The sequence below is a fragment of the Anser brachyrhynchus genome (genome assembly GCF_964034855.1).
Source record: "Anser brachyrhynchus genome assembly, chromosome: 14".
In the NCBI taxonomy this organism is placed as follows: Eukaryota; Metazoa; Chordata; class Aves; order Anseriformes; family Anatidae; genus Anser; species Anser brachyrhynchus.
This window is the reverse complement of record NC_137709.1, coordinates 116,325-129,346: the sequence shown is the minus strand read 5'-3', so window position 1 is coordinate 129,346 and position 13,022 is coordinate 116,325.

The window sequence follows — 13,022 nt, the reverse complement described above, 5'->3', positions numbered from 1 at the left end:
AAAATCTTCCTTTAAAATTTCTTTCTTTTACCGGGTCTCTTTTTCTTTTGTATATTGGATCACATGAGCATTGTCCTTTGCTGTCCTTTTCCAGCTCTGTAACATGCATCCTGTGTATTGGATGTACATCTTTGTGTAAGAGGGCAACACAGCATGGGTCTATCCTTGGATCTAACCAAGGACTGTATGGTCAGTCTATAATATCCCTGCCATATTTCTTGCAATGATGTTACTTGGGCAGTGCACATATGTGTGACGGACTATATCTCAGTAGCATGAACTAGAGGTGGAGAAGGGCTCTGTATACTGGCCAATGTAACAAATTGCCCTTTTCTAAGTTTTAATTGTGAGCCAATAGTCTCCAAACAAAACTCTTCCAATGGGTACAGGGCAGTAAACGTCAGCTCAAGCAGCTTAACTTGCATTTAATGAGATTCAGTTCCTCAGGTAGCAGTGAGATCCTTTGCTGACATCATGATAGGGTTGTCATGGTTACAAAAAGAGCAGCTGCTAAATACAAAGTATCAGAAAGATGAAAATGGGGAAAAACAATGTCTGAGAAGAAAAGTAGGGTAGAAAAGGTGATTTGGAGGCTAGGGAGAAATAAAGGGAGTAGGGACAACAATTAGGGAAATAAGCAGGAAATAAAAGCAAAAGAAAAGAAAGTTCAAAGGTAGATGCCTAGGGATGGATGATCCAGGAACAAAGCAATTGGGAACATGACATACTCATGTTTGTAATTAATGAAAAAACCTTCAAATAAAAGTCTAGAAACAATACTCCCTAACATAAGTCCATCTTCGTCTTTTCTCTTGGTAGCTTTGCACATTATCATTCTAGGAGAGAATCAACTGTTGTAGAGGTAGGTATGTCCTGATACTGAAGGGTGGCAACTTTTTCCCTGAGTTAGTACCAGCTGGTGGCATAGGTGAAAAACAGTGCTTAATGCACAAAATGGGAAGGAATTTTGCATAGACCACTGCCAACTGTGACATCTCCTGTAGTCAACATTGTGGCCGAGCTCCTTTCAAAATCATCATTTTCCAATATGAAAACACATAGCCTCTATGCAGTGTACCCCATTTTGAGAAGGTAAAAGAGTTAGATGGCCCTTTGTTGTTTAAGGTGGTGAAAGAAAATTCAACCTTTTGTTCTGATATAAAGTAATGAAAAGATTATTTGAGATAATAAAGGGATTGTGATGTGAATTAATATCATGGTGATTCCCTGAACAAGTGGTTGGGATCTTCAATTAATTCCTGCAGCAGGATGGGAGAGCAGGTTTCCATGGATACTAAGCCAGAAGCAGCTTTGACACTCATAGGAAATGTAAGCTTAGTTTTGCTACAGCTTGCTTCCTAAGGAGGGTTTTGTTGTTATTTTTTTAGAGTTTGTTTGCTGTTGTTTTTTTGTTTTTGGTTTTTTTGTTTGTTTGTTTTTGTCTTCACAGTGTTCTATTCTGTATTTTTTTTAAAGGTGCAAACAGACATTTGAGGAATGGGTTGCAAATAAAAAAGTATGATCCCCTTATCTAGAAAACTGAGTAAAATAAATGCAAGAGACTTGCGCATTTCTAAGTTACAATTAGGAATAAAACAAACTATATTGAAACTAGGGGAGAGAAGAGTCTGTAGCTTACTGAGTTTCTGACAGTTACTTACGATGACAGCAGGACCCCTAGAAGTACAGATTTGTACTTAAGGGTGTATCTATTCTAGTGCAGGGCTATAGGTAGTTTCAGTGTAGCTATTAGTCACCCAGGTGACTGCAGCAATGCATACATTAGCACTTAGCAAACTGGGTGGCAGCAGTGGAAATATATCTGCCAATTAAAGATATAATACAGAAAAGCCAAATTCTATTTCTTCCTTAAAAGTTAACATAGGGACAGGTGGTGAACTCTCATTAAAAACATTTAAGATATATAAGAGAGAAAGATATTTTCTATACTGGGATATTTGGGTCAACCCACCTCTGCAGCCTGTCAAGATACGTCTAGATAATCAACTACTCCCCACTGTTTTGTGTCATTTGCAAATTAGCTAAGGGTACACAATGCCAAATAATCTACATCATTAATGAAGATGTTAAATGGCACCATCATTAAATAGCATCAGGTCTACTACTGATTGTTACAGAACCTCTCTAGGAAGATCTAGATCATTATTATGACAGAATCGCAGAATGGTGGAGGTCGGAAGGGCCTCTGGAGGTCTTCTGGTCCAATGCTGTCCTTGCTCAAGCAGGGCCACCCAAAGCAGATTGTCCAGGACCATGTCCAGACAGATTCTAAGTCTCCCACGCTCCACGGAGGGAGATGCCACAACCACGCTGGGCAATGTGTGCCGGTGCTCTGTCACCTGCACTGTAAAGAAGTGCTTCCTGATGTTCAGGCAGAGCTTCTTGTGTTTCCTTTTTGTGCCCATGGCATCTTGTCCTGTCACTGGGCACTACTGAAAAGAACCTGTCTTCATCCTTCTCTCAACCTCTGATCAGGTGTTTACATACATTGATGAGACCCCCTGAGCCTTCTCTCCTCCAGGCTTAACAGTCCTTGCTCTCTCAGCCTGTATTATGATCAAGCAAAGATTATCAAGAGTGGCTTCACAATGACATCTACCAGTTCCCTCAGCACTCCCATCAGGGCCTATGGACTTATGTATGTACACGTTGCTTGCATTAATATCGTATTATTGTTAACTGTACTTTGAAGTCACATTAAAAAAATATAAAAATAAAAAAAATTGTCAAAACTCAATTTCAGCTAAATCCTGCTGACTGGTATTCATTGTATTTCCAGCATTTCATTTTTTTACTAAATGAAATGGTCTTTTGCATTACCTTGCTGAGATTTTATGATGTACTAGCTGGGTCATCTTGCTCGTCCTTTGCTAATACTGAGTGACATTGTTGTATATCCTGGCTGGGATTTCTCTTATGTTCTAAAATGTGTCAGCATTTAGACACTAAAATGTGTCTAAAATTTATCAGCAGATGCATTAGCCATTTGTTTTAAGAGTCTTGCATGTAAGGTGCCTGTGACAGTTTGCTTAAAAAAAAAAAGTATTCATAATACCTGTTTCCTATCAACTTTCCTTCTTCCTAATAGCATAGAAAGCACTGCATCATGCTTTGAGAAACAAGTACTTCAACATGCTTCTTTATAAATTCACAGCAAACGTATTCATTATATTAATTTAACTCCAGCTACTGTTGGAGCTATACCAGGATCGGGATATCTTTTACACTGGTGTATTTAAAATTGTCTTGCTATTTTGCTCCTCCAGCCATGGTGTTGGTAATAGAAGATGAAATATACAATATTGCTGAATGTGTGTTACATTTGTGATGTGCTGTTCCGGGGCTGCGCTTGGAAGATACAAAATATATGTGCAAGGATAGCATGAGAGAATGCACCGATTCATGATGAGGAGTAAGGAGGACTAAAAGAATGCTCAATTTGCAAGACATCTAGATAACTGGGGCCTCTCGGATCCCGGGAACTGGATCAAACTTACCTTGCAGTTTGGACTGAGACCAAGGGCTCAGAGAGCATGCATAAGAAGAAAAGGTTAAAAAGTTCAACTCTGATGAAGACATCTTGCTTCATACTGACGACCACCCGGACGACCACCAGAGAGTAATACGCAAGCGCAGAAGGACTGATAAGATAATTAGCATGCAAAGCAGGGCTAGGCGGAGCTAGGAAATGAATATGCATAGATGAGTTGTGAAACCTAATGCATATGTAATATTTTAGGAGATAAAAGAGAACTAAATCAGACGAAGTTAGATTTGGGCAGGCATGCCCCTAACTTCCGGCGCCTAATAAAGCACCTTCATATAATCACTTTGTGAATTATGTGTCTTCATGAATGCTAACAATAGAATGTATTTACTTAGGTGTATTTTTTTCTTCTGACAGAAATATGTCACTATGCTTTAACAAAAATCTATTTCTTTTCTCTTTTTATTATTATTCTTAACAGTGATTTCATTTCATTTCTTAAGTGGGATGAGCTTTTAGCCACAGTAGTCCTTTTGTATTATTGATTACTTTTTTCTATCTGGTAAACATTTTTGAAATAACTTTTCATTTTCATTCTTTTGTGTGTGTGTTTAAACTTTGCCTTCTCATAAATTTTACAAGCTATTTTATTTATTGCCAGGAAATTATTCCTGCTTTTTGAAACTCCAGTTATATTGCCAAATATCTCTGATTTCTGCTTGCTCATACCAACTAAAATCAGTCATAATCCCTAAGTAGCCACGGAAGTCCAGCTCCTACAGGTAAACTACTTGTTTCCCCTTGGCACAACAAGGCCCTTCATCTGCACAACAGGACTCTTCACCTTATAGGTACGTTACCTTACGTCTTTAAAAATAATAAATAAATAAATAAATAAACCTTTATAGTTTGATTGTTTTACTACTGGCAATAATACTGGCAATATGAACCATGAGCCAGTGGTTGTGATAGTACTGTGGCTCAGTGATAGTACCTGATGTTGATTTAACAGAGACCAAACAAACTGTGTCCTTCCTGTCTACAAGCACTACATCAAACAAAATGTCCATTGCAATATGATGCACAGCACCTGCATGACTGCACAGCCCCATGTTCATATCACAGCAGTACCTGTCCATGAACACAGCTTTCAACTCTGCAGATATGAGATTAGAAAATATTTTGTTCATTTGATTGTTTGTTTGCTTGACAGAGTAGTTTTTTTATCAGGTGTTGCATACTCTTGCTACCTTGTTGTTACATAGTCTTTACTGTCTACTACACTAATCCACAGTCAAGTTCAGCAATAATTAGTACTACTTCCTTTGATAGGCTGAACACTTTGGGATCTAGCTCTTTTATCTACGTTGCCCTTTCTGAGCGGTAGATGTGAATTTAGCATTCTTAAGATATAGGAAGGATAAGTTAGGAACAAAATTACAACTCAGTAGTGTCCTGAACATGGTTTCTAGGACTCAGCACTTTAACAGGCATTTGCATATGGCTCATCCAACAGTCCATGCCTCCTGCCCCAATAGACAGACCATCTGCAATTCAGTTAATTTTTATATTGCAGCTCAAAATCACATATAAATTTTATTTCTTATGTAAACAGTGGATTAATATCTCTGGCCACTGGTAAACACAGGGTCTGATTATATAATCAGACCAGTCTGTCCAACCTGGCTTTGAAATTAACTTCTTAAATTAACTCCTTTTAAAAAAAAAAATGTGTTGATTGTATTTTCCTCAGTGAATCAAACTACAGAGGCAAGATTAGTTCAGAAAGTAACGTACTGTCTCTGAAAATGTTAATTATAGTCCTACTGAGTAATCAAACCCTCATGGATTTTACTCTCATGTAAATAGCAATTCCACACACGTTTTTTTCAGGGTACTTTGCTACAGCTGTTGATGGTCTTGCTAGGCCAAAGCTGTCTTCAGCTAGAAAATACCTCCTTATATTTTTTTTATACATATTTATTTAAAAGGAAACGGTCATCCATCTGCTTTCAGAAACCCTCCTTTCTTCAGTATACAAAGTCTGCCTGGCATCCTAAACAACCCTTCATCTCTAAAGATAAATGCATATGCAGTAGATGGCATCAGTGATTTTTGTCCTGAAGAAGAATAGGAACATATGAAATTGTAGGAAATAGTAGCAGTGAAATCCCAGCACTTGTAGAAGCATCTGCCTTCTTCATTTGTGTTGAATCTTACCATATTCACAACTGTTATCTGCTTTGCCTTTCTTCATCTACTTAACTCTACTTTTGGTAATATTTTTCATGTAATAATTCTGCAGAGATCATAGAAGAGAGACTTATGTATGGCTAATACTCTTACTCATCCTGATACCATAGGAGACCTAATACCGTTTGTATCAGCGTTAACAGTGAACAAAGGTAAGCATCATCTCTTAGCAACCTCAGCCAAATTATCGAAATTGGAGATGAGAATTTATCAGAGCAGAGATACCCTTGGGGGGGAGGGGTACTTCAAGTAGTGTATAGCAACTATTTTTTTGCAATGATTCAGGCTTTTATAGGCTTTTGAAGTCCATTAAGTCATGCATCCCAAATGAACTATTTTTAAGGATTTGTTTAAATTAAAGCACCAAAGCTTGGGGGAAAAACGCTCAGACTTCTTAGATTTCTGCGAAAAAAATATGTGCTGTCACCTTTCTGCTCATGTATAATATCTGAGATCAAAGGATGGCTAAATAAATAAATAAAACAAGCACGTAAACTGTTTCTTACCAAACCATTTCTTTAGCTAATCTGGTAGACCCTCGCCTAGCTCCTGAAACAATCACAGGGAAGAGTTCCCTCTTGTGGTTAAATAATACCACTACAAAGGATGTGTGTAATGAATTTCAGGCCTGTTTACAAAACGAAGGAGAGTCACGTGCCGGAACAGGGTAGGAATTTTGCGGCAAATACAAGGACGTCCACCTCAGTCCCTAGAGCAAAGCCATGCATTCAAAAAGTGCTGATAAAATCTGTATCTCGCTGTTCATAGGACTGGAAAGGATGCTTAAATGTAAGTATTTTTAGATTTTAAATTACAAGTACATTTATATTCCTTCCCTCTGGGCCTCCATCTCAAAGCAATAGACTTTGTAGTGAAATTAACTGCACAGAAAGAAAAAATAATGTTAAATAAAATTAAAGTATTTGTAAAAGATCCTACAGCGCAATACATAAAAATATAGCAGATTTTTAAATCAGATAGCTTGCTTCTAGAGAATAGGAAGGGAGAAACAACTCTACAGCATTTGTTTACAAAGCTGGAATTCTCCCTCCTGTTTCTAACTCTTAAAGCATATAGTATAATACAACATGATAAATAGAGAATAATAAAATTAGAGACTAATAAAACTTTTTAAAGGGAATATCTATATAAACTTGTTTTACAGTCTGGTCTATTAAAAACAGTGCAGGGAGAAATAGAAGAGGGAACAGGATGAGGTATTTGGAGGGTTGGGGTAAAGAAACTCAAGCCATGTGTATTTGAACAACTAGTGCAAGATCCTGAGAAATTATGATCACTGTTGTCATTGTTAGATATTCAGGAAAAGTAAGATCTCTTAAAGAAAATGAATTAATTTTGCCAAAAGTGCATGTGCATGCCACACAAAAACTATGTTTGTGGGTAAAGTGAAATGTGCATCTAATTAAAAGAAAATGTATGTTAGAACACTAGGCAAATTTCAAATGTAGAAAAGTTTGTTAACACTTTTTGGCATTGGAAGTCAAACTCAGTTATAGGCAGTGCAAACAGAAACAGCTGCCGCTTTACCTTTAGTCATAGCACAAGTTGGCAAGACCTGGAAGTAAGTAGTTATATAGAAACGTTTTAAAGGGACTGTGATGCTTTTCTAGCACAACAGTATAACAAATGATTTTGATGTAAATAAATAAATAAATAAAATATTGAAAGTTACACAACAGCTGAAAATAAGTCTGTATGAGCTTCTACTAAGCAAGCAAGCAAACTGAAACCCAAGATTCATATCAACTGATTTGTATCCACCGAAAAGATTATATATCTATATTAAAAAAATAAAAATATGTAGAAATATCAGATGCTATCACAGTTAGGAGGTCTTATATTGCCAGTACTTAAAAGAATGGAAAACTGTGTTCATGGACAGGTACTACTGTGATATGAACTGTGTAATCATATGAACTGCTGTGCAGTCATGCAGGTGCTGTGCATCATATTGCAATGGACATTTTGTTTGATGTAGTGCTTGTAGACAGGAAGGTCACAGTTTGTTTGGTCTCTGTTAAATCAACATCAGGTACTATCACTGAGCCACAGTACTATCACAACCACTGGCTCATGGTTCATATTGCCAGTATTAAAACTATCAAATTATAAGGGTTTAATTTAAAATATATATATATATTTTTAAAGACATAAGGTAATGTACCCTATAGGTGAAGGGTCCTGTTGTGCAGCTGAAGGGCCTTGTTGTGCCAAGGGGAGACAAGTAATTTACCTGTTGTAGCTGGTAGATGTCATTGTTAAGCCACTCTTGATAATCTTTGCTCAATCATGATGCAGGGTGAGAGAGCCAGGACTGTTAAGCCTGGAGGAGAGAAGGCTCAGGGGATCCCATCAATGTATGTAAACACCTGATCGGAGGTTGAGAGAAGGATGGAGCCAGGTTCTTTTCAGTAGTGCCCAGTGACAGGACAAGATGCCATGGGCACAAAAAGGAAACACAGGAAGCTCTGCCTGAACATCAGGAAGCGCTTCTTTACAGTGCAGGTGACAGAGCACCGGCACACATTGCCCAGCGTGGTTGTGGCATCTCCCTCCGTGGAGGTACTCAGAATCTGTCTGGACATGGTCCTGGACAACCTGCTTTGGGTGGATTATTGTAACTAGATTACAATATGCAAGACATTTTAATCGGGAAAAAAAAAGAGAGTAGTTCTGGCAGGTTCTTTCTGACATAAAATGAAAGATCAGGAAAATTAAAGATTATATCTAAAGATGGACTATGTAAATTAGAGAATCAATTTCTTTTTTGTTACTTTGTTTTGATTCTTATTGGAATTCTTAAATTAGAATTGCATTGATAAAAATGGCTGTTGAGATAAGGTAAAAAAGAAAGCACTAGATTTCCCATCTCTTCAAGATTTCAGATTTTGGATAAAAAGATGATTTTCTGAGTGATGTACTTCAGCTAAAATGGAATATTGGGCCTAACGTATGCCAGGTTTTTGAGTGAAATTCTGTAACTGGGAATCAGACAGTAGTTGAAATACAGTTTCTTCTGGTCTTGAAAGAGAAGGAAAAAAAGAAAAGAGGGAAAGAAGGAAAGAGTATTCTGCAATATTAGCAAAATGTTGAGGAGCCAAACCAAACCATGGTATTTGAAGAAAAGCTTAAGATCTACTACTCATTGTGATAGAAATGAACAGAAGAGAGAAAAAGTGTTTGAACAAGTATGTAGAAATAACTTGAACCTTTCAGTAAATTTTGTTATTAAGTGGAGATTTGTAACCTGTCAAACTGACTGATGCTACTACCACAGGAGTATTTGTATATGTATATTACCAACAATTTCTGTCCAATTGCAGAAAAGAAATGAAGCTGAAAAAAAAATTACCTATGATTCAGAAAACAGAAAGTAACACTAGTAGTACAATATCAGATTTAAAAAAAAAAAAAAAAGAGAGAAATCTGTTAGTTTAGGTTCTGTAAACTTGTTCTATGATGTTCTATAAACTTGAAGCAGAGACTGCCTATTCTTGTGAATTGAGATGAATGGCTTATTCATGACACTTAACATCCCATTGCCTCTTCTCGTTTCCTCACCCCATTGCATTCCTCCCTCACTCTGGAATAGCACGTCTGTTGTGGAAATACATCAAGAGACAGCAAGCACATTTAATGATGGTGGACTCTCAAGGATACTCAGAGTATTGCATGTGTTTATTCATTAGAAAATTGCAACCAAAATTATTAAATTCTCAAATAAAATTGTGACTGAGTGATAAAATCATACACTTCTGTGCTTCTACTATTGTTAAGCAAGTTGTTAAGAATTTATTAAAATAGTGCTTTTAAAAAAAAATACACTGTTTAAAATACTGATTTGTAGTAACAAATTATTTGGGAGTATTATAATTATTCAAGTTATGGTACCTAGAAAAAGAAGTGCAGATATTATCTTATTCTAATAGATAATGGTTCTGCTTACTACGACAGCTTTCATTCACAGCTTCTAATCAGTCTCACCACAACTTTCCTCACTCTAATGAGTGGCTGACTGGGCTGAACTAAACAGATCTTTTTGTTCAGTTGTAAACATCTAGCTTTCTTAATACAGTTCCTACAGACCTGCTTTTTTTATTATTATTATTACTGAGAAAAAGAAAATGGAACACAGAATATTGTGTTAGCAAATATTGCAAATATTGTAAATATAGCAAAAATAGCAAATATTGTCTGTCCCAGTGTGTGAAAGTCAACAAGTGATTTCCTAGCTCAGTATGCACACTTGAGGTCATACATTTATATCCCAGTAACTGGCCAAAATGTAGCTGCCTTTCCAGTACTTCAGTGAAGCCAAGAAGCCTCACCAGAATGGTAGGGGACATGTTGCAAAATGGTCTTTATTACTATAATTTATGTGCAGCTCAAGCTAGTTACACCACTCTGCAGCTCTGAAGCAGGTCTCTTCCCCAAAACAAGACAGATACGGACACACTGGAGCAAGTTCAGCAAAGGGCCTTTAACAGTTATATAACTGGAGCAATTATAGGACTGTCATATAGGAGAAATTGAGAGACCTAGGGCATTTTAGCCTGGAAGAGTGAACGCTCAGGGGAGACTGTCATCAATGTGCATAAATATCCTACAAGAAGGTGTAAAGAAGATGGATCCAGACTCTTCTCAGTAGTATCTAGTGACAATAGGAAGTGGGCACAAACCAAAAGAAATTCCTTTTAAACATAAGAAAAATGTTTTCTTCCTTCCTTCCCTCCCTCCCTCCCTTTCTTCCTTTCTTTCTAATTTCTTAATTTCTTTTCTTTCTTCTGTAAGGGTGACTGAACACTTGAACAGTTTGCCTAGAGCAGTTATGGAGATTACATCTTTGGGGATATTTAAAATCCAATTGGACAACGTCCTGGGCAGCCTGTTCAAGGTGATCCTGTTTTGAGGGGACTAGTTGAACTACACGATCTACAGATGTCCCTTCCAACCTCAATGATTTTTGGATTCTATAGCAGGCCTATAGCATTAGAATGATCCTTCCTAAAAGGGCTCCAAACTGCAATAAGCTGGCAGAAAACAGAGACCAGCTGTAATCATTATGTATAGGAGTAATCAAAACCTGCAGCAGATATTTGAATTTATTCAAAAAAGGAGAATCAATAAATCAGATGTTTAAGTTAGAGGTTTGGTCTAGTGCACTGACATTTGAAAAACAATCTGATTTCTCTCCCTAGAGAGTCAGTAACAAACGCATATTAGCTACCATTGAGTAACAGAGCCTGCAGATGAGAAGGAGCTTTCCACATCTTTCCTGGAGGCACTGTGTAACTGCAACCCGTAGCTGATTCGGGGGTGGAAATGCACCCGTGCAGGAAGTACTGCACGCTGTTACTGACAAGACGTGACCCAAAATACAGCAACTCGGTTAAAACAGTACATGAGGGAGGTACGAAGTTTCTGTGAAAATGGGCAGAGCCCTGCTGTTGCTCGCAGCTTGAATGCAGCAGCGCCTAGCGCTGTGATTTATACGAGCGCCTTCCCGTGGCAACGGCGGACTGCCCGGCTCCCGAAGTGCGTGGCTCAGCCTCGCGCCGGGCGGGCAGCTGCCCCAACGCAGCGCTGGTGGGGGCTTCGGGCAGCGCGGCGCGCTCCCGCCGTACGCGGGCTGTGCCCCGAGCGAGCGCTCGCGCGCGGGAGCGGCCGGGAGTCCGCGCCGCGAACGGGCACCGCGGCACCCGCCGTTCCCCTCCACCTCTGCGGCAAAGCGAGCGCCGTCCGCGGCGAGAGAGCGGAGCCACGGACGGCAGCGAGGCGGCGCTCCGGAGAGCTCCCCGCCGCAGCCGGGCAGGGGCGGCCACGCGGGCGGCATCCCAGACCCGGCACAGGCGGAGCACGGGGCTGCAGAGGCCGTGCCGGGACGCCCCGCTGCCCGCGGGCACAACGCCGCGCACTGCGGGGAAACCCCCGGCGCGGCGGCGGCCACGGCCACGGCCGCGCACGCGCACTGCGGCCGCACTGCGTCGCCGCTGCCGCCTGGCCCAGCGCCAGGGGAGCCCCGCGCCGCGGCGCGCTGACGGCAGGGCGGGGCGGAGCGGCGGCCGTGTCGAGCGCCTATTTATAGCGCGGGAGGCTCCCCGCCGCCCGGGGAAGTCGTCTGCGGTGTTTCCGCGCTGTATGTGCCGCCTCGGGCGGGGAGACGGAGCTCTCGGCCCCTCCGTTAGACGGCCGGCGGTCCCGCGCGGAGTCGGCGTGAGAGTAGCCCGCGGGGCAAGAAGGAGCTGCGACCGCGCTAAGGGGCAGCCCTCAGGGTGCGAGAGCAGAATCCCGAGCAGTGTCACTTTCCATCGCAGCCGAGTCAGCGGGGGCTGCGGCCGCGCGGTGCCCGGGGGCTCTGGTTTTAGCAGTGCCCCGCACTCCGTCGCGTGCGGGCGGCGCACAGCGCCTGGGTCTGCCCCTGTCTGGTGCGGTGGGTAGAGCTCCTTCGCTCTCGGCGGGAGCGGGCGGAGCAAGACGCTCCCGGCAGGGCTCCGGAGTCCCAGAGATTCCCTTTTCCGGGAGCAGGCAGCCCCCGCCCGGGGCGCGCTGCCAGCGCCCGGGAAACTCCCCCGCATCGCGGCTGCGGAGCTGCCGGCACGCGGCCCCTCCGCGGGCACGGGGGGGAGGCGGGTAGCGCGAGCGGGGGGGGCGTTCTGCCCGCGATGCCGCCGCCGCCGGCAGGGCCGGAGCCACCCGGGTGTTCCCCGAGATCTCGGTGCCGCCCGCCCGGCGACGAAGCCGCGCGCTCTCGCGGCCCGGGGGCGGGCGGGCGCGCGCGCGTCCTGGCGGCAACCTGGGCCCCGCGTCCGGGCTCCCCGAGCCCGCCCCCCCGATTCCCGCAGCCGGGGCCGGAATCGCCAAATAAGGAGCGGGATGCCTCCGCCGGAACCGAGACTTATAAGGCTGTTTCCTAATATGGAAGGCGCAGCGGAGGCTTCCGGCGGGCTGGCCGGGGCGGGCGGGGGCCGGACGCCGCTCGCCCCTGGGCCGGAGACGCTGCGGCGGCGCTGCCCGCGGCGGGGGACAGGGTCGGGGCGGGCGCGGGGCTCCCAGGCCGGGGCGGGCCGGGCCCCCGCTGCCCGGCTTTCCCCGGTGCCAGGCGCTGACGCTAGGCGGGGTCCTCCGGCCCGCATCCATATTAGGGCTTCCTGCTTTCCATATATGGCCATGTACGTCAGGGCCGGGGCGGGCCGCGGCCGGTGGGACCCGATATATAGAGGAGGCTCCGGGGCGGGCGGGG